Source organism: Hypanus sabinus, chromosome 7 (genome assembly GCF_030144855.1).
Source record: "Hypanus sabinus isolate sHypSab1 chromosome 7, sHypSab1.hap1, whole genome shotgun sequence".
Lineage (NCBI taxonomy): Eukaryota > Metazoa > Chordata > Chondrichthyes > Myliobatiformes > Dasyatidae > Hypanus > Hypanus sabinus.
The window spans coordinates 60,045,784-60,073,439 of NC_082712.1; the positions used below are offsets into that span (position 1 = coordinate 60,045,784).

At 42.3% G+C, this 27,656-nt stretch overlaps 1 protein-coding gene across 1 annotated transcript in view; it reads right to left on the reverse strand.

Moving 5' to 3' along the window:
- The window catches only part of trpm3 (transient receptor potential cation channel, subfamily M, member 3), a 314,757-nt gene extending 288,036 nt beyond the window's left edge, over nucleotides 1–26,721 (reverse strand). The window contains exon 1 of the mRNA XM_059974756.1: nucleotides 26,668–26,721. The gene's annotated coding sequence lies outside the window, so the exon portion shown is untranslated. The remainder of the gene's footprint in view (nucleotides 1–26,667) is intronic.
- Nucleotides 26,722–27,656: the final 935 nt, after the last annotated feature.

Sequence of the window (27,656 nt, forward strand, 5' to 3'; positions counted from 1 at the left end):
AGCCATTTTGGGAGAGATTGATCCATTAAGAATTCTACACAATAATGATTTTAGTTGATGTTGAGGCCGTAGTGATCCAAGTTGCTGTCAGGGTTCTATATAAATGCAACCCATTTTTGATGTGTACCATTTAAAATATAAGATAAGTTCGTCAAATTTTTGATGGGTTAAACATCATGCTATTTCTATTGATTGATGAACATAAAAGGCAGTCTCTTTTGCACTTTCCCCAAAACCTTAATGCTTCCCAAGATTTGTGACCACTTACTGACCTACAGCTCCACAGATCTTGAATGCAAGAGCCGCAGTGACTCTGACCACTCACCCAGTTTCTTCATGCATGAGCAACACACACACACACAGTGATGGAGGAACCCAACAGGTTGGCATCATCTATGAAGGGGAATAAGCATTTATTGTTTTGGACGAGACCCTTCATCAAAACTGGAAATGAAGGAGGCAGAGGCCAGAACAAAAAGGCCAGGGAGAGGGAGGAGAACAAGCTGGCAGGAGATAGGTGAGACGCACAACACACTGGAGGAACTCAGCAGGTCGGGCAGCATCCATTGAAACGAACAGTCAACGTTTCAGGCCGAGACCCTTCGTCAGGACAGAAGAGGGAAGGGGCAGGGGCCCTATAAAGAAGGTGGGGGGAAGGCATGAACATTGAATTCTCCAGCTTCCAGTAATTCTTTCCCCCTCCCTTCTCCCATCCCAGTTTCCCTCTGCCTCCTCCTCTAGCTGCCTATCATGGTTCTGTCTCCTTCTACTACCCATAGTGCTTCCCCCTTACGTTCCTTCTTCATCTTTCCTGCCCTTTCCTGCCACACCCCTTGGTCTTTTCCCGTTCTGGTTTTTCACCTGGCACCTACCCCCTGCTCCTTCCCACCCTCCCTCATCTTCTTTATAGGGCCCCTGCCCCCCTCCCTTCGGTCCTGATGAAGGGTCTCGGCCCGAAATATTGACTGTTCATTTCCACGGATGCTGCCCAACCTGCTGAGTTCCTCCAGCGTGTTGTGTGTGTTGCTTTGACCCCAGCATCTTCACAGTGTTTTGTGTTTAGGAGATAGGTGAGACCAGGTGAGTTGGGAGGCGGGAATGAAGTAAGAAGCTGGGAGGTGATAGGTGGAGGAGGTAAAGGGCTGAAGAAGGAGGAATCTGATAGTTGAGGACAGTGGACTGTGGAGAAAGGGAAGGAGTGAAGTGATGGGCAGGTGAGAAGCGAAATGGTGAGAGGAGAGGGGCAACAAGTGGCAGGATGGGAGGAGGTATAGTTAAGGTAGCTGTGGGAGACAGAAGGCTTGTAAAAGGTATCAGTAGATAGTCTGTCTCCAGAGGTGGAGATGGAACTCGGCCTGAAACGTTGACTATTTATTCTCCTCCATAGGTGCTGCCTGATTTGCAGTGTGTTGCCGGCAAATCATTTGTGTTTGTTTTCATGCTTGAGCCCTGACAGTAAGCGTCTTGAGGCTTTCTCATGGCAGAGACACTAATAAGCTTAGCTTCTGGATTCTTCTTATCCGTGTCCGCAGGCAAACTCAATGCATTTGTACCAGTGACAGAGGAACTTCACTTATGCATGACATTAGAATTCCATCCTCATACCAGCCTTAGTGCTGAAATCTTCAAAAAAAAATTTGCTAAAGCAGATCTAACACAAAGGCAGCGTGGTAACATAGTGGTTAACACAATGCTTTACCATGCCGGCGATCCAGGTTCAATTCGCACCACTGCCAGTAAGGAGCTTGTACGTTCTCCCTGTGACCACATGGGCTTCCTCCTGTGCTCCAGTTTCCTCCCACAGTACAAAGTGCATGATGCATCTCACAGTATCCCACAGTACAGATCCATGCTGTATCTCAGTAAATAAATAAAATAACCATAGCTCCTTGATAGCATACTGGTCACGCAATCGTATTGCAATCCACAAGCTTTGGCATGTTAATGCCATCAAGTTGCAGACTACAAAGGTGGAATATTAGGTGCTGTGCTAGCTTCTGTAACCACGAAATTACAACTGTCTTAAAGACTCATTTAGTCCACTAACATCCTGTAAAGAAGGAAACCTGTTGTGCTGAAGACACAAGACAACAGATGCTGGGCCCAGTCCTGATATGGGATTTCAACCTGAAGCATTAATAGTTCCTTTCCTCCCACTGGTGCTACTGAACCTGCTGAGTTCTGCCAGCAGATTGCTTATTGAACTTGGTTGGTATGGGTGATTGACTCCATGCTGTCAATTGAAATGCTCTAAGGAGCTAATAAGCATGGGTATTAACTGGTGACCTTGCAAGGATTCCAGTAAAATAAAAGAAAGTGCTACTGCTTATACAGCAAAGCTAAACCGGTGTCCACCAACATAAGATAGCTACTGAGAAAAACAGTGGGGAATTCTGGAGAAACTTCCTTACTTAATGAGAAGTGCAAGCCAGGAAATGTTTGAGATGAGTGGTGCTAACTGGGTAAACTCATGTGGGAGAAGGGAATAGAAGGATGTGTTACAAAGAGAGGGAGAAGCCTTGTGTGGAACATTTGGGGTTAATGGACTGATTCGGTGCTATAAGCTCTCTTGCCTGAGAATTCAATTGCGCAATTTTGTTTCCCCAGTCAATTGAAATGTGTGTTTTTTTCTGGAATGGAAGATAAAATTTACCATTTCCTGCTCATTTCACATCACTTGGGAAATTTAATGAGGCACTTCCTGATGTCAGTCACCCTTACAACACCGATGTGAGTTCTGTAACGGGTGTGAAGGGTGGGGAACTTCCTTCCGAAGCACTGCGTAGAAACCTAGACCACATCATTCTGGGGCACACAATCGTACTAATAAAGCATTCTTCATTAGCACTGCCCCATTTGCAGTGACTTCTTCTGAATCAAATCCCACCCATCACTAAATTCTCTGATAATTAGTTTATTATTACCATATGTGCTGAGATACAGTGAAAAACTTTTGTTTGCATGCCATACAGACAGATCAGTCTATATATGATTATATCGAGGTAGTATCAAAGGAAAGTAAACTTCATGCAGGTAGACCGAGAGATCAAGAATTCATCTTTAGCCTAGAAGAAGTATGATAGAAGCTGTCTTCAAACCTGGTGGTATGACTCCTCAAGCTTTTCTATCTTTTGCCAGTAGGGAGAGGAAGAAGGGAAAATGACCAGGTGGGAGGGGACCTTGATAACCCGAGGAAGCAGGAAGTGTACACAGAGTCAATGAATGGATGCTTGATTGTGTAGTGCACTGGCTGCACTCCCTCTAATCCCCACAATGTGTACTGCCTTCTCTTCCACACCCTGATCCCTTCACGGGTGTCAGATCGATTCCCTCTCTCTGCCTGCCTAATGCACGTGGTCATTATCACATTTCATTATCCATTTGGTAACCATTTTCCCCTCTATTGGATTCACCTTTGACTCCACATTTGTCCCATCCTCACCTCACCTGTGCCTTGTTCCGTTGTCCCATTTACAAACGTTTGTAGTTCATTAATTTTACTTTACACCCTCATCCCACGCTATCACGGCACTCTCTCTCTCTCTGATTAAAAGCTGTTGAGTGCCAAACATTTACCACCTGCTGAAAGTCCTTTGACCTGAAGCCCCAATGTTTTCTTTCTCTCTCCATACATGCTGCTTGTCCCGCAGGATGTTTTCGTTCCTCTTTATTTTACTTTCATAGTGATTAATCTTGACCCATTATCACATAACCATATAACAATTACAGCACAGAAACAGGTGATCTTGGCCCCTCTAGTCCGTGCCGAATGCTTACTCTGACCTAGTCCCACCTACCTGCACTCAGCCACGACCCTCCATTCCTTGCCTGTCCATATATCTATCCAATTTTTTTTTTAAATGACAACATCGAACCTGCCTGTACCACTTCTATTGTGGACATAGTGGAGGATTACAAATACCTGGGGATACCAATGGACAATAAACTGGACTGGTCAAAGAACACTGAGGCTGTCTACAAGAAGGGTCAGAGCCGTCTCTACTTCCTGAGGAGAATGAGGTCCTTCAACATCTGCCAGATGATACTGAGGATGTTCTACGAGGCTGTGGTGGCCAGTGCTATAATGTTTGCTGTTGTGTGCTGGCGCAGCAGGCTGAGGGTAGCAGACACCAACAGAATCAACAAACTCATTCGTAAGGCCAGTGACGTTGTGAGTATGGAACTGGACTCTCTAACAGTGGTGTCTGAAAAGAGGATGCTGTCCAAGTTGCATGCCATCTTCAACAATGACTCCCATCCACTCCATTATGTACTGGTTAGGCACAGGAGTACATTCAGCCAGAGACTCATTCCACCGAGATGTAACACTGAGTGTCATATGAAGTCATTCCTACCTCTGGCCATCAAACTTTACAACTCCTCCCTCGGAGTGTCAGACACCCTGAGCTAATAGGCTGGTCCTGGACTTATTTCCACGTGACATGATTAACTTATTATTACTTAATTATTTATGGTTTTATATTGCTATATTTCTTCACTATTCTTGGTTGGTGCAGCTGTAACGAAACCCAATTTCCCTCAGGATTAATAAAGTATGTCTGTCTGTCTGTCTATCTATTGGAAGCTCGTTCCACACAGCTACCACTGAGTGAAGAAGATCCCCCTCGTGTTACCCCTAAACTTTTGCCCCTCAACTCTCAACTCACGTCCTCTTGTTTGAATCTCCCCTATTCTCAATGGAAAAAAGCCTATCCACATCAACTCTATCTATTACCCTCATAATTTTAAATACCTCTATCATGTCCCCCCTCAACCTTCTATGCTCCAAAGAATAAAGACTTAATTTGTTCAACCTTTCTCTGTAACAGGTGCTGAAACCCAGGTAACATTCTAGTAAATTTCCCTTGTACTCTCTCTATTTTGTTGACATCTTTCCTATAATTCGGTGACCGGTGATCATCGCTCCCCACTCCCCTCCCCTGCCACAACCTCACTCCGTCAGGACAAAGAGCTCACTGGACAGTTCTAATTACTGTTCCCAGCTGAGATCAACTGGTCAACATCAATCAATAGCAGAACCTGGCTTTGTCTTCAAAGGTACTTCTGAATTATTAATAAACAGACCTGCCAAGATCTCAGGAAAGCCTAAGGCTCAGCCATTGTAAATCAGGATGTCAGAGCTATTCCGCTCCTCAATTCTGTCACACCACAGAATTGTGTTGACTCAGGACTTAACCCTAAATGGAAGCATTATGATTAAGATGCTGGATTCGTATCCTGCAGCCTGATACAAGGAAAATAGTTTAAATTCCACTATTCAATAACAAAATCATAGACAAATACAGTATTGAAACATCCTTCAGCCCAACTTCTCCCTGCCCACATTTCACCCATATATCTTCTAAACCCCTCCAATCCATGTTCTTATCCAAATGTTGTCTTTTAATGCTATTATTGTAGCTACCTCGACCACTTTTTTTGGCAGTAGGTTCCACCTATGCACCACCCTCTGCACGAAGACATTGTTTCTCAAGTCCTGTTCACGAATTCCTCCTCTCCCCTTAACCCTATGCCCTCTGAGCTTTAGTGTCCCTCTCCTGGGGAAAAATATGAGTGCTCACCCCATCTATACCTCTCATGTATTCTTACACCTCTATAAGGACACCCTTTTAGCCAGCATTTCAAGTGATAAACTGGAAGGGAACCAATACCTTGGACAGGAGTTTCACTAATGCTGCTTGGGAGGGTTTAAACTAGTTTGGCGGGCGGTGGGGGGGGAATGACAACCAGAGCTCCCAGGTCAGAAAGCGGAGGGATTGAGAGGAAAGTAGGTGTCATAAAGGGTAAGAACAGGCAGAAGGATTAGAGAGAATCCGACAGAATTCCATACATCCGTCAGGAACAGGATGATGACTGGGATGTGGGTGCATGGAGAAGCTGGAAAGACTTGGGTTGTTTTCTCCAGAACACTGGAGTCTGAGGGGATATCCAATACAGGCTACCAAGAGAGTGAGTGGCATAGATAGAGCAGACAACCAGTATCTTCTCCCCAGTGTTGAAATATCTTCTACCAGAGGGCACGACTTCAAAGGAGATGTGCAGGCAGATGTTTTCACACAGAGAGCGGTGGGTAGCTGAAATAAACTACCAGGGTTGGTGGTGGCAGCAAGCACAACAGGGGCATTTAAGAGGCTCTTATGCATATGATTGTGTACATAATTGGCTCCCAACCCCTGTGTTACATTTCACACCCCTTCTACCAGTAGAATTCTCAAAACAAATGGAACTGATGCTACATACTTCAAGAAGTGGCTTGTACTATATCTATTATTCTGAGTGTCAACTGCCTGATGATGCATGGAGCAAAAGGCGATAATGACCTGGGGATAAAGTACTAAAAAAACTGTCTCCATTTGCTGGTGGATGGGCCTGGTGAGTACAATCAGTGGTCACACTGGCGTCATTATACATCTCAAGATTAGTCCATTCATATTTAGAAACCTCTGTATTCAGTAAACTTCTACCTAAATAATCAAGGCATATTACACTAATTGTTTCAGTTAAATCCTTTCTGATCTGACTTAACATGAAAAGGATAGCCTTTGAACATATAACATAGTACAGGCCCTTCAGCCCACAATGTTGTGCCATCCATTTAAATGACTCCAAGATCAATCTAACTCTTTACTCCTGCATAGCACTCAATTTTTCTTTCATCCACAAGCCAAGCTGAGAGACTCTTAAATGTTCCTAATCTTTACCACCACCTCGAGCAATGTGTTCCACACACCTACCAGCTCCTGTGTAAAAAAAATTGTCAGGGTCACTGGCAAACTGAAGTGCAGGAATCCCAGAGACTTCAAAATATTCATCAAAACAGAAGATTTGTTACAGAAATTAGCCAGCAAAACTAACAAGAGCTCAGGCAAACTATACAGAATCCTGAAGAACTGAAATCACGCACGATACACAGAAGAACTCAGTCTGAGTTTCACCAGGGCATGGGACTACAACATCTGAGCAAAGAGGAGTTGGCAAACCCCCCTGAAAGACACTCTGGAGCATGTAGAAATTCAGGACAATTGGACAGCCCTGGTGCCCAGTTGGAGCAATAATCTCCCAAAGACAACAACTGCAATGCAAGATATTGAGAATCCCGTGCTAATGCAATGATCCCAAATTGAATAAAGGTGATAAATACAAAGAGAGCTTAACAATTCCCATGAAAGCAAAAGAGACACCTACAGCACAAAGTGAAAACACAGAGCTAGTCCAGAACCAATTAGACATAAATGGTAAGCAATCCAAGGGAAACTGCATACCCATGAGGTTATGCCAAGAAAATGCAATCTACATATTAAACAAAAAAAATCTTTTTTAAAAAATGACCTCTGCTTGTGACAAAAAACTACCTCTGACATCCATGGTAAAATATTCACTCAATCTATGCCACTGATTATCTTGTACACCTCTCATATTCCTTCTCTCCAAAGGAAAAGGCCCTAACTCACTCAATCTATCCTCTATACACGCTCACTAATCCAAGAGTACCCTGGTAAATCTCCTCTGCACCTCTCTAAAGCTTCTACATCCTTCCTATTATGAGGTGATCAGAACTGACTCCAAGTGTGGTTGAACAAGAGTTTTATAGTTGCAACATCGCTTAGTATCTAAAGGACAAGATCCCCAAGAGAGAATGGTCAGTACAATGTAGATCAAGATGACTGTGTTACCTCTCCTTTGCCCAGACAACTGGTCGAATGTGCTCACTGCTACAAAGACTTAAGGTAAATGGAAGGAGTGGTCTTAAGGGAAATCCACGTGGGATATGAGGGAGCAAAGAATCAAATGTGGTGCAAATAGGGCAAAAGGGGTGGAAGGAAGTTTGCACAGTGAAAATAACTCACTGAACTGAAAGGTCAGTTCCTGCATTGAAGAAGAAGCAGAGTGCAGATTGGCCACGCTCCAAAGTCTGGGTCTTGAGGAGACTACAAACCAGGCTGCATTATGGAAGATTAAGAGTTTAATTGATTGAGTTTTACAGAACTTTGAAAAGAACTGATGGTTGGAGAGAGAGAGCTATGAACTCCCCACTGGCAAAGAGCCAAGGTCACGGAAACATGCCCTTAACATGAGAACCAGGCCATTCCTGGAGAAATGTATGGATCTATGACCCATTCCACAGTGTCACAAACCACAATCCATGCTCAAGTAACAATCCAACTTTGGCGGTATTTGCTAGCCAAAAGTTATGGAGCAAGGCAGGTAGATAGAGTTATCTTAAGGGCACCCATGAGCCAAGTGAACTGCAGAGCAGTATCAACAGGCTGAAAGGCCTTCTACTGTTTTAATGAGAGGAAGGGTGGACCAAAGCTGATGTCAGAACTCTGGCCTTCTTTCTCCAATCTCCATTTCTAGAGAAACTAGACAACGTTGCTCCAGGGCCAAAGTGTAAAACACTGAACTCACAATCATATAGAACACAAAGCATAGAATCACTTATAAGATAGCAGTACACGTGTAGTCACAAAATGTATAATATAGCTCTCAGAGCAATCCACAGATGAATGCAATCCAACTTGTCTTTCACCCAGTGAACTCTGTAGGGCAGTATCAACGAGGGGCCAGGCCCCAATCCAGCATGGACACCGTGCCACAACACCTCTGGTGTCACCTCTCCTGGACGGCTGAAACAGGCAACAGGGAGGTATGAGACAGTCTGCGCTACAGCCGAGGCTACATCGCGCCCCTGTCATTGGTTCCACTAATAAACCAGTGAATCGAACTTGCAGCATTTCACATTACCAATCTTGCGATCGTAAAGAAGCGCATTTAAAAAGTACAGTAACATCTTGGTTGGGCCCGTAGAAGGTGCTGAGTCCAAGCTCACCACCATCTTACCGGAAGAAGTGAGGTATTAAACTGAACTGACGATACTGGGGAGGGGGTACATAGGTTTAAGGTGAGAGGGGAGATATTTAAAGGGGACGAGGGCAAGTTTATTTTACACAGAGCATCGTGGATATGTGAATCGAGCTGTCAGAGGCATGTACAATTTCAACACTTAAAAGAGACTTGGATAGATAAATGGCTAGGAATGTGACTCAAACACAGGCAAATGGGACCAGATCGGGGCCTGCTTCTGTGCTGTATAAGTCTCGACTCTAATGTCTCAGTCAAATCTGCTTCCACTTGCCCTTCAGACAACACTTTCCTAATCAAAGCAACTTACTATGACTCTCTCCTTCCCTTGTGTAACCCCTTCTTTTTCACCGATCCACTCAAATCAATATCCTCTGTTTACAACCCCTGCTGCCACCAGGAACACTTTGTCTTATGTCCTTCGATTTCTGCAGGGAAAGTGCAGCAAATCAAGCTCCTGGAAGTTACAAAGTCCCACATTCCTCTATTTCCATTGGTAATTCATTCCACACATTCAATACCGAATGTGTGCAGAATGTACAGTATGATAATGATAATTTTGCAAGATAAAGATTTCTTCACTCTTTCCAAGCTAGCATTGATACCCACCGAGAAAGTGAGGGAGTCATAAACATTATTAAAGCTGATTAGTGCAACCGGAGCATTGTACTCAACCATCCAAACACTCTCCTCTAATAATTCCCATTATCACCTTCCTTACTTATCTGACTCTAGCATTGGTAACTTGTGTCACTCCCTTGTGTCACTGGTAACTTTCACCATTCTCCAGCAGTTGTCTCCCCTTCACCTACTCCTCCCCACCTGGCTCCATGTGAATTCACCTAACATCTACCCACCTTTGTCTCCTAACTCCTCCTCTTCCCTCCCTTATCCAGCTCCATCAGCAGCACAGACCACCCCCTCCAATCTTATGATCAGACCCCATTCATGAGATCACTCCGACAGGGCACACTGAGTGGGCCCATGGTCTCAAAGACCAGAGATTTAGGTTCAATCCTTACCTCAGGTACTGTCCGTCAGGAGCCTGTATGATATCCCTATGATGGCTTTACTCCCAGAGACGTGCAAGTTGCTAGGTTAACCAACTGCCATTAGTGTGTAGGTGAGTGGGAGAATCTAGGAGGAGTTGGTACAATAGAAGAATGGGATTAATATAAGATTAGAGTAAATGGGTGAATGATGGTTGGCACAAATTCAGTGGGCTGAATGGCTGTATCTCTGTGACTTGTTGGATTCAGGAATAGCTTCTTCCCTTCTGCCAACAGATTTCCGAATGGACATGAACCCATGAACACTACTTCACTACTTTTTCTTTTTTGCACTGTTTATTTAATCTAACTTTTTTAATTATTTATATACTTATTGTAATTTACAGTACTTTAATATTATATATGGCAATGTACTGATGATGCATAGCAACACATTTCATGATATATGCCGGTGATATTAAACCTGATTCTGATTCTGAATGGGTTAAAACCATCATTATATCCTAATATATTCTAGTCCAATGTACTTTTCCAACGAATATAAATGAACTGTTTAATAATACATTTAAAAAGTGTAAATGATCATTCTAATCACCAATAAACTCAAGAGATTTCTTTATCCAGAGAGTGGTGGGAATGTGGAACTCAATCCCAAAGGTAGATGTTGAGATAAAAAACAAAGATGCATTAAATAGAAAACTGGATAAATGCTTGAGATTTAAAGATTAGAGGGAGATGTAGAGTGAAAGAGGTGGATTAGTAATTCTATATTCTGCTACCAACATCCAGTGAAAGTTAAAACTTGCATTTGTACATTGCTTTTCAAGGATGTCTTGTGGTGGATCACTGCCGGTTGTCTACCTTTGAAGCTTAGTCACTATTGTAGTACAGGAAACACAATGGGCAATATGCGCACTGATGCACCATCAATAACTCACTCTGAGACGTAAGGCGAGATATCGGCTTTTATTGACTGAAGAAGGAACAGTGAGTGATCACCATATTACATCCTGGAGACTGAGGCTGAGGATCAGGCCTCAGATCGCCTTTATACAGGGGTCTGTGGGAGGAGCCACAGGAGCAGTCAGCAGGGGGCGTGTCCAGACAGGCACACGTGGTTCACCATACGCACAGCAAGCACCATAATCATCTAATTATGTAATAATAATTGGGCCAGGCGATGGCGAACTCCACAGACCTCCTTGGGCTTTTTATGTCCAGCAGAGAAGGCAGGCTGACTTTGCATTGCATTTGATAAAAATCAGCACCTCCAACACTGCAACAGCCCAACAGGGATGCACTCAGGAATGCTGGCCTGGATTTTGCACAGCCTCTGGACTCTGATCCAATCCCCTAACACGATCTGGGCTGGAGTACTCTAGAAATTGTGAATTATTCTCACCCAATACATAGCATGAGATATTAAGTATTCTAGTCAGCACTTCGTTCAGCCAAGCAGAATAATGTGGTCAGATAAGGATAATATGATAAGCACGTCTTTAATTTGAAAGTACTAAGACAAAACTAATTTGATTGGACTGTATTGTGATGAAAAACTGATGCTTTGGAGAAGTTTGCATGTGAATGTTTCTGTGACTTCCCAGATTGGATGTAAACTCTCTGCCAAGGCTGGAACTGCTGTGTAAAAGCTACAGCTCAGCACTATTAGAAGACTTGGTTCAAGTCTAAACTGACACTCACAATATGGTCAGATGAGACAAGAAGAAAGCAGAAGTGGTTACTCTGACATTTCAAGATCACAACTAAACTTGTTCTTCAACTTCATTTCCCTACCCTGTATTTTTATTAGTATTCAGAATCCATTGATCTCATCATTGAATAAACTCAACTGAGCATCAGAGCTCTCTGAGAGTCACAAAGACTTGTTAGTGTTGGCATCAGTTTCCACTCATCTCATTTTTAAATGACTGATGCTTTCATCCTGAGATCTTGTTCTAAACTCTTATTCCAGAGGAAACAGCCCACTAGCTATCCTGTCAATCACTGCCAGAACCTTGTCACTCTCAATAAGCAGACTACATTCCTTTAAGCTCCAGTGAGAACTGGCCAATTTTCTTCATCCTTTGTTCAAAGCACAACCTTTTCATTCTGGGAATCAAAATGAGACTGTGCAGTGTTGAGTCTAGCCAGACATGTCCTTCCTTGGCTACAGAGAACAAAATTGCACAAAGTGTTTCTAATGAGACCTCACCATGGAAAACCTGGCAAGGCTTCAACACCCACTCCATTAACCACAACTATAAATGCTCTCGCAGTTCAAATTAGATTCCACGGTCACTATTTTAAAGTGCAGAAGATTCCTTTCCCAGCATGCTGCCCACTGTTTATCCAACAGTCAACATCACTAAAACTAATTCTCTGGTGGTGGGATCTTGCTGTCCTTATTTTAACTATAATGGCAACAGCGACGTAACCTCAAAATTACTCCATTATCTTTCAGATGCCTTTGGACATCTTGAAACGGGGTTCTGGGAAAGCAAATGTCTGTTTTAAATCTTCTTCCACCAGGGTTGGCTTGGCTGTTAGCTGACCCTGTTTCCCATGCTAACTTGTGCCTAGTTGGTTCCCACAGAACATTATGTCAGATACATGCAGGGGTGCATGCTCAAGAAGCTACCAGAACTATGAAAAGTACTGACTCTTACTTTACAGTACAACTGACGATTTCTACCATAATTATTTTAGTATTACTGCATTTTGGTCATCCCACCATGGTTAAATTAGATGAGGTGGCCTTTCAAGTAGATCCTGAGTCATGTTCTCAATACTGTATGAGTACATGGCCAGTTGTATCTTGAGCTTTTAGGCTGCTGCATGGGTCAACTCTTCATCTCTACACACAAGGGAAGGTAACTGGAAGGCAATATTCGGAAGCAATCCATACGCAGCTCCACAATACATTTGACTCAGCAACCTTGTCACAGACTACCATTTACTCAACTAGAAATTTCGCTGTCGGTTTCAGCTCGACCACACTTTGCTTCCCAAGTTTGAGAAAACATCTACTTCTATGATGTCAAAGCATTTCACCTGTGAGATGGCCACCACTGTAACCATGCCAACCAAAACAATCCCACTGAGATAAATGCCCAAGTGATACTTTTTGGGTGCTGGTATTGGACGCAGCAGTGAATAACATCGCTGTTCTTTGAATTAGTATTTACGGGATCTTTCCATATCCACCTGCAAGGAATCACGATTTAGTATCAAATCTGAAAATTGGCATCTCTGGCAGTTCAGCAATCCCTGTGTGCTGCTCTGAAGGACAATGGCTCAATCATCGGCAGTGAACCAGGGTGACTCCTTCAATCCAAGCAGTCATGAGTGAGCCCACCTTTGTCAGGCTGATGTTCATGAGAGAGACCTCCTTCTGTGCATTGCAAAGCAATTCAGTTATGAGACACAGCTGCACAATAACCTGTAAGTGTGATTAATATTCTGCAAATGAATCTGCGGTCCTTGTTATCTTGACTACTCTACTCATATTTGCTTTGAGCTCTATTTGATATTTCTTTAACAGGATGCTATGAAAACTCTCCATCGTCTTGACTGTATAGTTCTTTATGGCTTGTTGATCTACTGACTCATAGCAGGGTGACCTGTGGTACTTTGCTGTACAAAAAATAGGTAGCTCCTTTGACAGCATTACAATGGAAATCATATTTCATAAAAACACTTCACAGGGTATCAGTGGACTTTGAAACATCTTGAAGTGAAGAAATGTGCTTTGCAATTCCACATTTCATGTTCCATTCCAGAAAATAGTTGAAGAATCTATTATAAGCATAATACTGATAGGAATCATGTCTTTCCAGATAGTGATGGCCATTTGACAATGTGTCAACTAAAGAACGATAAGAGTGCAGAAAGCAGCTATTCAGCTCTCTGTGTCTGTGCCAGCTCTTTGATAGAACTTAGTCCCATTTCCCTGATCTTTCATTACAGCCCTGGTCCGATCTCCTCTTCACTTGCTTTTCAGATTGTTAAAAAATATATTTTTTATCCTCGCCTGCTCTCTTTCAAATATTTGCTTCACTGTTCAAAATCCCATTTGGGAATGGATGGAACGGCAATAAATAACAATCCATTCACTCACATTGCTTGAACAAATTGGATTGTAAGTTTAACTTATCTACTTCCCGGCAAATTTCTATCTGTGGGTGTAGAATCTACTTTTTCTCCCGGAACTTAACAGATCCAAAGGGACTGCAGTACCAGGAAGCACAAAATCTTCCCTTCCTTACACCTAACATTTTAAAACAGAGAAAAGTGATATTAAACAAGAATTTTTTAATATGATATCATGGCACGATTTTGAAGAAGAGCAGCGGAACTGCCCCTCAAAGCCCCGGCTATTATTTATCAATAAACCAGTACCAAAGAGAAAACAGGTGACCTGTTTCCATCGTCATCAGATGATGAATTTGTTTATCAAGGGAGCTTGCCGTCAGCAATATAGTTGGCATGTTTCCTTCATTATAGCAGTGACTATGTTCCAATTGATAAAGCCAACTGCTATCAAAAACACTTAATATGAGGTCATAACTATCAAAATGTTTTGTCTAAGTACATATTTTTCTAGTTACTCTGCCAGCATTTATTATTTCCTACTGTTATCTCTAGTGTTGCTACATTTTTTTTTCATTTCTGTTCACTACATTGCCATGCCTGAGATGGTGTGTGTGTGGAACATCCTGCTAAGGGTGGCAGTAGAGGCAGAACATTGGAGTGTTTAGGAATCTCCTAGATATGCACGTAGGATAGAAAAATGGAGGGCTATGTAGGATGGAAGGGTTAGATTGACCTTAGAGTAAGTTAAGAGGTCAGCACAGCATTGTGGGCAGAAAGACCTGTACTGTGCTGTACTGTTCTAATTTCTATATTCTAGATCAAAAATTAACAAATCATGTGCATCCAATCAATTAACTCAGCTGACTCTCGCAGGTGTAACACTACTACGCACACCTATTAGCACAGAGATGACGCTTGTCAGGTAGTGGCACAACTTACAAGATATAGAAAGAAGATATTAACTATTGCCAAAATCTGCCTAGTGTAGTTGTTCTGTGGTTACTTAAGTTTGTCTTTAAGTGGAATACAACAGAATGCCACCAAACATCAAATGCAATTCATCTCAATCTGAACAGCATGATATAGCTGAGTCATTAGGATTTGGCATCGGATTAAAGACCACATTGGAAATTAAAATAAGTGTTGGAAAGAAATCTAAATGCATGACTGCCCATGTAGGTCAGAATTCAGGGGAGGGCGTACAATACACATGCAGGGCAGAAACATCTCATGGGGATTCTTGATCTGCAGATACTCCTCAATTTACCTCCTGTCAGCCACTGCACAGAGGGACTCATTCTCTTTCCTTTGAATCAGCAAGCCCGGGTTTCAAGCCCCACTCTGGAAACCTGAGTGCCATAAGCTAGGCTGACACGTCAATGCAGCACTGAGGTAGCGCTGCACATTGGGAGGTACCGTCTTTCAAATAAGATGTTAAGGACAAGGATAACATTGTTACTAAGTCCACTCAGTACACGCTTTGAATATTGATCAGGAGACACAAGTACAAGTACTATCATTACATTTCGGAAATAAAAATTCAGTTCAATAAGTCTGGAATAAAAAGTTGTTGCTAGTTACGGTAAGTATGGATGTCTCCATGTGGTTCTGAAAGGACTTTCAGGAAAGAAAAGGAAATCTGGCATCTGATTTATGAGACTCCACTTGACAAGCTGGCTTTAAGCTGGCTTTTTTTGAGCAATTTATTCATTCTTAGAATCTGGGCTTTGTTGACAGGTCCAGAATTTTTTTCCCCATCCCTAATTGCCTCTGATGGTGAACTGTTGCTTCCTTCTGGAGAGGTTCTCCCATGCTGTTATCACCTTTCAAAGGTATCTCATTCCAGCTCTGGTTAACCTTTGTGTTCCTCCTTATCACCCTTCAGCACCTTTCTCTATCTTCACACTCCTCCTGGCTTCATCTTCCTCTTCTCCTTCTTTCTTTGTCTGTCTTTATCCATCATCCACCTGCCTCTTGTCTCTCAACTCTACCCTTCCCCTCCCCTACCTTGTTTGATATGCCTGTCATCTGGCAATGTTTGCAGTGGATGGTTGCCAATGCTTCGGAACAGGGAAAGTAGATCAATCCTCTTAAAAGTGGAGTGCAGATTTTACTGAAATTATAGGCACCTTGTCCACAACCCAAATGCAAGCGATTAGGGGTGGCAGTGATTAAGAACCTAAAACATTTGATAAAATTTGCCTCAAGGCGGCAAGCGTTCATTAGTAAGGACCCCACCACCCAGGATGTGCCTCTTCTCATTGTTACCATCAAGAAGGAGGTACCGAAGCCTGAAGGCACACACTCAACAATTCAGGAACAGCTTCTTCCCCTCTGCCATCCAATTTCTGAATGGACATTGACCCATGAATACTATCTCACTACTTTTTAATTTCCGTTTTTGCACTTCTTATTCAGCTATTTAATATACATATCTATACTTAACGTAATTTACGTTTTTTAAAAATATATTATGTATTGCATTGTACTGCTGCTGAAATCTAACAACACTGACATACGCCAGTGATATTAAACCTGATTCTGGTTCTTTATATTACTCCCTTGACCTCTGTGAACAAGCAACAGCTGAAGATATGCTCGGATGTTTGTCATTGACATCAGTACCTCACACTGACCTGAGCGAATCCCTAAGTTATAAAGTGGGTGATCTCTTTCCAAGGTGCAGTGCTGATATATTGTAATTGCCATCAAGTATACTGAATATTTTCAGGGCCATTCTAAGGTTACCAGTGTGAAAAGGGAACATTATTCCCAAGGGAAGAACCAAGGCAGACAATGACTGTGCAAACTTTGCCAGTCTAAGTTGCATTCATTTGAATAACTCATGATCAAAGCAGGCCACTGGCATTGCTGAACAACAAAATGGGACGCAAGCTAATTCCTGCCAAGAAGTCTTTGATCTGAACTTCAATGGTTCAATTCCTTATCCACGGAGATTTCTGACTGGGAATAAAATGCTCTCTTCTGCTGTTACCTTCCATTTGCTTTCAGACTGCCAGCCCCAGACTTGACATTGAGAAGAGTCTTTCAGATACTAATTGTGCTCACGTGATTGAGGGGAACTGCTACAGGTTTTGTGCTTTTAGTGTTTTTTCACATAATATGACACTTTGTGGAGTGAAGTTACTCCAAATCTGCCAAATGTTACCATTATTGGCTTCATGAATTCTTTTGACAACAACATCTTGCATTAAATATTAACTTTACAACAGGAAAAGCCTAGGTATTCGCAGTGTTGATTCATGAATAAATTTTGGCATCATAAGGAGCATAATCTCTCTAGGCTCTTTGGTATTGCTGCCTTGAAAGGCAAGTTATAAAAATGATCAATGGAACACTGCTTATTGAAGACAATTATTCTCATCTAGCCTGCAATGTTGGTATTACAACAGTGTTGCATCCAGCCCTTACCCTCTCCTACATGCACTCCAAACAGAGGGTCAAAAGTTAGGTTAAAGAGGTGGATTTTATGGAGGAACAAGATATAGCAAGATGGTAAAGGTCAGAGTGATCAGTGCAACAGCAGCTACAGATACAACTGTTAATGGTGGTGGAATCAAAATCGTGGTTGGGCCAAGGCCAGAAACTGAGGATCACAGAGATCCCAAAGGGTTTCAAAACCTGGGGAAATTATACAAAAAAGGAGGAGAAAAGCACAGAAAGTTTTGTAAACAAGAGGTGTTCCCAGACCCGAAGTCCAAAGTGTCTCACAGAGCTTTAGGCAAAAGACGAAGGGTTTTAAAATTAGTTCATTTTCAGAGAATAACAGAGAACGGTCAGGGGCAAGAATGTAAATAACATTTCTGAAAGGAGCTAACAGAGTGTGATATTTTTGTCAGTTGCAGAGAGCAGCAATGAACAATGAAGTCCTATTATAACTGCATACTTCAGTGAAAAATGGGCTCTTTATTCACCAGAGGCCCACTTCCCGATACACTTTACAAAGTCCAGCTCAGGTTCATAGGAGGTGCATGCTTGCCTATGAAAGTCAATGTTTTTGTTAAGCAGTAAAATAAAATTCTGACAAGGCCAAATGATTTCAATCAGGCTCAAATGACAGTGACACCAGTGGTCGAGTTTCTGGGGTCCAATGTTCAAAAGGTTTTGTGAGGCATAATTCCAGCAGCAGGGCCAAGTCAGCTGTGGTTTGGTGGAAAGTCCTGGGGTTGTGGAAGGCATCAGAAATTAAATATAATCATAGTTTTCTTTATTTTCACAACACAATATTATCACTTGAGCTTCTAAGGCAGAATTCCTCACTCCAAACTTCAGCATATCATCATGGCAACCCTGCCACTGAAGTGGGAAGAACTGTTGTGTTGTCACACCCATTACACCCAAAGTGAGATATTTCACTGAAGGAGTAGCTTGCGCTCGAGTGGGTAGAAAATAATTACACCAATGCATTGGCAAACATTATTTATACTTTGATAGCTTTTACCAAAAACAGGTAATTTCACTACAACCACTCTGCTGCAAATTGACTCCTGTAATACGACATGTCTAAACTACTATTTTTTTGATGTCCCAAGGCTGTGAAAGGCACTATACAAATACAATTGTCAATGTTCGCTGACCACTGAAGTTCATATTCCTTCCTAGCACCTGATGTGTGAGAGGGCAGGGTAGATATCCCGTTGAGTTCAAATCTTCACTCAAGGAACTTGAGCTCAAACGTGCAGGCTGGTATTCTATATTAGCAAGGAGGTGCTGCACTATCTGAATGCTGTTCTTTAGCTGAGCTATTAACCTGATGATCTGTTTACCAACCTGAGTAAATATATAACAGATTATATGAAGACCTGTAATGCAATTCCCCTTTGTTTTCTGGGTCAATATTTACTCATTACTTAGTATCTGTGTAAAACATCGTCTGTTCATCATCATACAGGACCATGTTGTGTACAAACTGGTTGTTACAATTTCTACATCACAAGTGATTACATTTCAACAAGTTGCAAACTGGCCATTCAAAATCTTGGGACGTCCCAAGGTAACGTGAAAGGCTCTGTATACCTGTAAGTTTTTCATGTAATCATTGATCAGAATGGTTTCGCGCATTAAGCAACCCACTACCAAATCAATAGGGCGAACGTAAGTTAATCTGATCTGATAATAACTGGGTGCATGGCTTTTAGGGTCCACTGTCAAGCTCATACCATTAATTTTAATAAGACCCTGTCCCATTCATGCTAGTAAATCTTCTAATGGGCACTTCCAGGCCAATTGGAGATTAACTGTAGAGACAACAACCTGAGATCAGTGATTCCTCTTCTCTGAGGACAAGGTGGTCATTAAACTCATTAAAAAACTATTGAAAAATAAATCCCTCTCCTGCTTACTATACTCTTGACATTTTCACAAGTAACATATGATAATAATTTGCTTTTATATGGCAGCTTTGTTACTGCAAAATGTTCCATGGCACTTCACAAAAATATCATCAACCAACTTGAATATAATTTGTCAGAAATTTAATGTTTATTAATCATTTAGCAATGCAGAAAAAACTACTTGTATTACAATATGTAAAACTCCAACTATAAAAATTAAATGTGGGTATATATTCAATTTCATCTAATTGAATATTTAGTGTGGTCCACAGTTACTGATGTTGAATCAAAATAAGATATGGGATGCTATACATCTTACCTTATTATAATTTGGTTGCCTTTTGATGAAATCTTTCTGCTCTAATTGAGTGGGAAATGGAGCTCCATTGTCACTGAATTCAGTCAGCGACTGTGGGGAAATGAAACTTTGTACTGTATAATGATGAGCAGGGTGAGTCAAAGATTTTGTCATCTTGGGATGAGGTACATTGTCTCCCTGTTCACATTTCTTCAGGGGCATGCTTTCAAAGTCCAGCTATGATACATCCTTCTGTGTGTGAAAGTATTTCTACCTTGATAAAGCAACTTGCACAAATGTGGATAATTTAATAAGGAAAGATTTGCATTTACTTTGCTCATCTTCTGAGGCACCTCGTTGACAATAAATTACTTGGTGAATTTTGTTGTCACTCACCACAATATAGAAAACATAGGACCTAATCTCAGACTGTAATGTGAGTTCGATCTTATGGTTTTGTCAGCATTGATGAGATCTGATATATAGAGTGGGAGTAACTTCCTCTTCGATCTTCTATGTTCCATTGAAAGGGGTGATGGTGGGAGTCCTGATTAACACCTAATCTAAAACACATCACTTGAAACAGTGCAGAAATCCTGAGAGTGCTGGCCTGGAAGATGTGCCCAATTTATTCTCTGTTCATGTTATAGTCCTGTTGCCACAAGTCAAAACAAATCCTCTACAATATTTATTTTGCCCTCCCAAGGAGTCTGCAGCCACTACATTGACCACCTCCTCAAAGTCCGAAGAAAGACCAGATATCAACATCATGATGTTTAATAATGTTTGTTCAGTATGGACGAACAATTCAGGAACTCTGCAGCTTAGAACTCCATGATGGCAACATCTATGATTCCTTGAGTCTCGCAGGTTTAAGTACTGCTAGAAACCCAATTCAACAAATCCAAGGTGATACACAAACACAGTACTGAGGGGGCACTGCTGCAGGTGCTGTCCTAAGAAAAAAAACTCCGGAGAACTCCGGCCTCTGAACTGGCTATAAACTATCTTACAGCTATACACAAAATGGCAAGAGAAACATCCTGTCCCTTATTCAGTGAACATAATTGAAATAAACTCTGTAGTGAGTATACCAGTAAAAATGACTGCCAAGACTCTGAAGTGAGAATTGAATCTCATGACCTTCTGACTCAGAAACAAGTGCACGCTAGGCGCAATGGCATGCCTAACATTAATCGGAACACATACCCTCTCAGGATCCGTCATTATGCAGCCCCTCCATCTCACAACAATGCAGAGATGGCGAAGGGCAGCATACCTTCCTTTGGTCTTTAGGAAAATTATATTCATTGTATTTATATGTGCCCACAGATGGCACAGGGAAACAACAGGAGCCTCTTATTGCATTAATAATTAGTTATTCTGGTACACAGCTTCAACTTTTTATATTCACTTTATGAATTATTTTGATGCACAGCTTATTTTCAAAATGTGGTATTTCTGGCACTGATTCAGGTTGTTAAATAAGCTCCTACAAAGTGGGGCTGGTATAAGAAAGCTTATTTTCCATATGCAAGGTTTAAAATATCAAACATCAGAGCAGAACATATTTGACAAAAACTGAATTTTGATGCAAACATAGCAGCTAAATTATTTTCACAAAATTGTTGCTGGATAACTGCCATGGACTTAGCATAGATTTGGTAAACTGCATTGCGATCTTTTAGATGATTAAAGGACTGATTGGAAACAAACTATTTCCTTTGGTAGGGGAGATGGGGGGGGGGGGGTGGTGGTCTGTAACATTTGAGCCAGGTAGTTCAAGGGCGATGGAAGCACTAGAAACTGCAGATGCTGAAATCTGGTGCAACAATCTGTTGCAGGAACTCAGAGGGGCAAACAAGTGGAGGGGAGGGGCAGAAGAATTGTTGATATTCAGATAGAATCTCTGCATCCTGATGTAGGGTTTTGAACTCGAAACATCAACAATTGCTCCCCCCCAGCCAGCGCACACACATACACACACACACACACACACACACACACACACACACACACACACACACACACACACACACACACACACACACACACACACACACACACACACACACACACACACACACACACACACACACACACACAAGTTCCTCCAGCAGATTGCTTGTTAGTTCAGGGATGATGTCAGGGAAATCACTCCCACTTTGCTCACATATGTGGGAGTGGGAATATGGAACTGCCTCCTTCCAGGAGCTGAGAATGGGACAAGGGCGTGAGTCAATCTGAGATTTAGCGACGGAGATTGTTTTGAATTTTCTTTAGGAAATTAAAAATAATGGTGAGTGAACAGGAATAAGTCAGAGCATCTAGAAATTAATTGAACAGCAAAACAGGCTCGTGAAACACAGAATATACAGCACATTACAGACCCTTTGGCCCACAATGTTGTGCTGACCATGTAATCCACTCTAGAAACTGCCTAGAATTTCCCTTCTGCACAGCCATCTATTTTTCTAAGCTCCATGTACCTACCTAAGTGTCTCTTAAAAAACCTTATTGTATCTGTCTCTACCACCTTCGCTGGCAGTGCATTCCATGCATCCACCACTCTCTGTGTGGAAAAACTTACCTCTGACATCCCCCTTGTACCTACTTCCAAGCACCTTAAAACTTGCCCCCTTGCGTTAGCCATTTCAGCCCTGGGAAAAAGCCTCTGACTATCCACACTGTCAATGCCCTTCATCATCTTATACACCTCTATCAGGTCACCTCTCATCCTCTGTTGCTCCAAGGAGAAAAGGCCAAGTTCACTCAACCTATTCTCATAAGACATGCTCTTCAACTGAGGCAACATCCTTGTAAATCTCCTGTACATTTTCTTCATAGTATCTCTATCCTTCCTGTAATGAGGTGACCAGAACTGAACACAGTACTCCATGTGGGGTCTAACTAAGGTTTTATATAGCTGCAACATTACCTCACGGCTCTTGAACTCAATCCCATGGTTAATGAAGGCCAACACACCATGCACCTTCTGAACAACACTGTCAACATATGCAACAGCTTTGAGTATCCTGTGGACATGGACCCAAAATCTTGCTGATCTTCTACACTGCCAAGAATCTTACCATTTATATTACAGCATATTCTTCACCTACCGAAATGAACTACTTCTCATTATTCTGGGTTGAAGCCCATCTGCCATTTCTCAGCCCAGTTTTGCATCCTATCAATGTCCCACTGTAATCTCTGACAACCATCCAGACTATCCACGCCACCTCCAACTTTTGTGTCATCAGCAAAGTTACTAACTCACCCTTCTACTTTCTCATCCAGGTCATTTGTAAAATTCACAAAGAGGAGGGTTTGCAGAACAGATTTCTGTGGAAAACCACTGGTCATCATCCTTCATACAGAATACAAACCATCCACAACCATCCTTCGCCTTCTGTGGGCAAAAGAATTCTGGATCCACAAAGCAAGGTCTCTTTGGATCCCATGCCCCATTACTTTCTGAATGAGCCTCGCATGGGGAACCTTATCAATTGTATTACTGAAATCCATGCCTTACTACATCCACTGCTCTATCTTCATCACTATATTTTGTTACATCCTCAAAGAATTCAATCAGGCTCATAAGGCATGACCTGTCCTTGACAAAGCCATGCTGACTATCCCTAATCTGATTATGTCCCTCCACATGCTTGTAAATCCTGCCTCTCAGGATCTTCTCCAACAACTTGCCCACCACTGAAGTAAGTCTCACTTGTCTATAATTTCCTGGGTTATCTATACTCCTCTTTCTGGTACTTCCCCCATCCCTATTGATAATGCAACGATCATCGCCAGAGGCACAGCAATCTCCTCCCTCATTTCCCACAGTAGTCTAGGGTATATCTCGTCCAGTCCTGGTGACTAATCTAACTTAATACCTTTCAAAAGCTCCAACACATCCTCTTTCTTAATCTCAGCATTTCAGTTTGCTGTAAGTCATGCCCACAACTGCCAAGGTCCTTTTCACTGGTGAATACTGAAGCAAAGTATTCATTAAGTACCTCGGCTACCTCCTCTGGCTCCATGTAAATAATTCCACTATTGCACCTGTTTGGTCTTATTCTCACACGACTCATCCTCATGCTCTTCAAATACTTGTAGAAGTTTTGGGGTTTTCCTTAATCCTGCCAACTCACGGCCCCTTCTAGCTCTCCTAATTTCATTCTTGAGCTCCTTCCTAGCAACCTTGTAATTTTCTAGAGCTCTAACAGTACCTAGTTTCTTGAACATTTCTTAAGCTTTTCCTTTCTTCTTAAATAGATTTTCCACATCCTTTGCACACCATGATTCTTATATGCTACCATCCTTTCCCTGCCTCAATGGAACATACCTATGCAGATCTCCATGCAAATGTTCTCTGAACATTTGCCACATTTCTGCCATGCATTTCCCTGGGAACATCTGCTCCCAATTTACGTTCCTGTTTCTGCCTAACAGCATCATATTTCCCCCTACCCTAATTAAATGTTTTTCCAAATTGTCTGCTCCTATCCCTCCGCAGTGCTATGGTAAAGGAGCACTTGTGATCATTACCTCCAAAATGCTCTCCCACTAAGAGACCTGTCACCTGACGAGGTTCACTTCCTGTTATGACTGTACCACAGCTCTGAGGGGCCGAAGGGTGCGGGGTAGCCCCCTCCTTTGTGAGAATCGCAAGAGCATTATTTGGTTGGGTCAGAGGACCCAGGAAATGAGAGGGAGAGACATGGCCATTGTCTCCTGGAGACAACGTTTGTGGACTGGGGACTATGCTACGTGCAAGCCCTCGGGCAAAGTGGGCTGGTTGAGAGAGAGATTGCATCATCCCAACCTGATTGACATCTGAGACCCCGTGAGGAAGTATAAAAGAGGGTCTGGGGGAACAACCCCTTCAGACGCACCAGAAGAAACGCTAGTGATCCCGTAATAGCGGGAAGCCATTTGAAGGAAGCCACGTGCGTTCGGTTCCCTTGCCTGGGGACTGGTGGCTAGTAACACAGATAACAACTTGGAACTAACAACAGGGACCCAACTCCCCCGACTCAACGGATTGGCCTCATAAAAGACCCGGGCAAGTTTAAAACCGTCTCTCTTAAACCCAGAGCTGCAGCTTGAAAGGACAGTGACTTTTATCTTTCCATCGGACAATGCAATATCCCCTAGACAAACGATAGAGCTATTGCTTAATTGATGATTATTATTATACCCGCGTTTTTTAGATTGAGTATTGACGACGTATTTTATCTGAATGTCTGTATTAATCTTATTTTTGTGCCCCTTTATCAATAAATACTGTTAAAAATAGTACCATCAGACTTCAACGGACCTCTCTATCTTTGCTGGTAAGTGATCCAGTTACGGGAATTTTGTAACACTTCCAAATACCAGATCAAGTACAGCCTTTCCTTTTGTAGGCTTATCTACATATTGTGTCATGAGAACATAAGAAATAGGAGCAGGAGTAGGTCGTCCAGCCCATCGAGCCTGCCCCGCCATTCAATAAGATTTTGGCTGATCTGTCCGTAAACTAAGCTCCATCTACCTGCCTTTTCCCCAGAACCCTTAATTCCCTTACTATGTAAAAACCCATCTAACGGTTTCTTAAATATATTTAGTGAGGAAGCCTCAACTGCTTCCCTGGGCAGAGAATTCCACAGATTCATCACTCTCTGAGGAAAAACAGTTTCTCCTCATCTCCGTCCTAAATCTTCTCCCCTGAATCTTGAGGAAACCTTCCTGAACACACCTAACAAACTCCACACCATCTAATTCCCTTACTCTAAGGAGATGCCAGTCAATATTAGGAAAGTTAAAATCACCCATCACAACAACCCTATTATTATTGCACCGTTCCAGAACCTCCCTCCTTATCTCTTCTTTGATGTCTCTGCTACTATTGGGGGCTCTATAAAAAACACCCAGTAGAGTTATTGCCCCCTTCCTGTTTCTGACCTCCACCCACAAGACTCAGTAGACAATCCCTCCATGACTTCCTCCTTTTCTGCAGCCGTGATACTATCCCTGATTAGCAATTCCACCCACCTCTTTTGCCTCCCTCCCTGTCCTTTTTAATACATCTAAAGCCCGGCACACACAGCAGCCATTCCTGCCCCTGAGACATCCAAGTCTCTGTAATGGCCACACCATTATAGTCCCACACCTTAGATCCACGCGTAAGTTTATCCACCTTGTTTATGATACTCCTTGCAATAAAACAGAAACGTCTCAAACCATCCGGCTGAGTGCATCTTTGCTCTATCATCTGCTACCCTTCCTCATAAACTCCCCACAAGCTGTCACTTCTTGTGAGCCAACCACCCCATCCACTGCCTCCTCACTTTGGTTCCCACCCCCCTGCAAATTTAATGTAATTCCTCCCCGATAGCATTAGCATATCTTCCTCCCAGCATAGTGGTTCCCCTCCAGTTCAGGTGCAACCTGTCCCACTTATACAAGTCACCCCTTCCCCAGAAAAGGTTCCCATGATCCACGAACTTGAAACTCTGCCCCCCTGCACCCTCTCCTCAGCCACACATTCTCTTGCACCAGCTTCCTGTTCACTAGTTCGTGGCACTGGGAGTAATTCAGAGATTACCACCCTGGAGATTCTGCTCTTCAGCCTCCATCCTAACTCAAAAGACCTCTACCTGCAGCAAATAGCCTTCTGCCATTACTGCTGTCATGTTTTGCTCCATAGAAATTCTTAACCAATAAAGCAGTGCAGTTAATTATCAGAACATGGCCCATTAAAATCAATGCTGGGGCTAAGTTTGCTGCATAAGCGTTGATGTGATTATCTGAATCCCTAGGACTGTTGTAGAATGGCACAGAATCAGTGGCTAGAATCAAACCTTAACTCTCAATGGAGAAAATTTTTTAAAAAGCAGAATCTGGCTATATCATTGCAAAGAGAAATATTTCAGGTTGAAAACCCTGCATCAGAATTTTGTTGGAATTGTGGTTTTGACTAAGTTTGGATGAAGGGTCTTCCAACCTGAAACACAAACTGTTTCTATTCCGTCAGATGCTGCCTGACCTTCAGGGTGTTTTCAGCATTTCTTTTGTATTTATTTTAGCCGCAGTATTTTTTGGTATTCTCCCAGTAGAGAAAAACTGTTTCCTCTGCCAAGCTGGCTGGTAACCAGGGGATACTGGTAAAAGAAAAGACAGAGGGTGTGAGTAGAATACTTATACTGAGTGAGTTGTTCTAAAATGGAAGATGTGGATACAAAAGGAACACTCAAAAGGGGATTTAATGAGTACTTGTGGGGACATGAGGAACAAGCTGTGGAGTGGGATAATCAAAATGCTTCCAAGTCAGTGGGGAAAGCACTGATTGGGCACTCATCCTTCACATGAGCTTTACTTTATTCATTCACAGGAATGTTTATTGCCCCTCCCATAATTGTCCTTGCTTGTGAAACTTGCTGGAAGGCAGTAGGAGTCCAACACCTTGCTATGACCTCATGGCATATCTTCTTCCATAAGGGGCAATTGCAAACTAGGCATTTTGTTTATCATCACAATCCTTCTCTCTTTTCTCATTTAATGGAACTAAATTCCCAGCTGAAATATGGGACTTTGAATTCATATCTAGAACCCAAGTCCAGTAGCACATCTATGCTACCACACCACTCGGCAACAGAAGTGTTAAGTATTACAGAATGCCGTCCTAAAGGATGCTTTTCAGTCCATAATGATTCTACAGAAGTGTAATCTATTTAATCCTAGTGGGTCTCCCAGAGACAAGTATTTATTTTCCTTTATAATGATTTTATCCAATTCCCTCATGTGAGTGATGATTGAAACTGCTCCTACTTGCCAGGTCAATCAGGTCACTCCCTAATCACATCAATGTCATGGGAAAAAAATCATCCTCCCACCTCCTCAACCATATAGTTCTATTGTAAATCTGCCCCATTCTAGTAGCAGCAAAAACAAAAATCTCTTATGAACTTGAATAACTCAATTTAAATTTCCTTTAACCTTCCAAACTCCACAGATGAACTGGTCTTTATTGGTTAA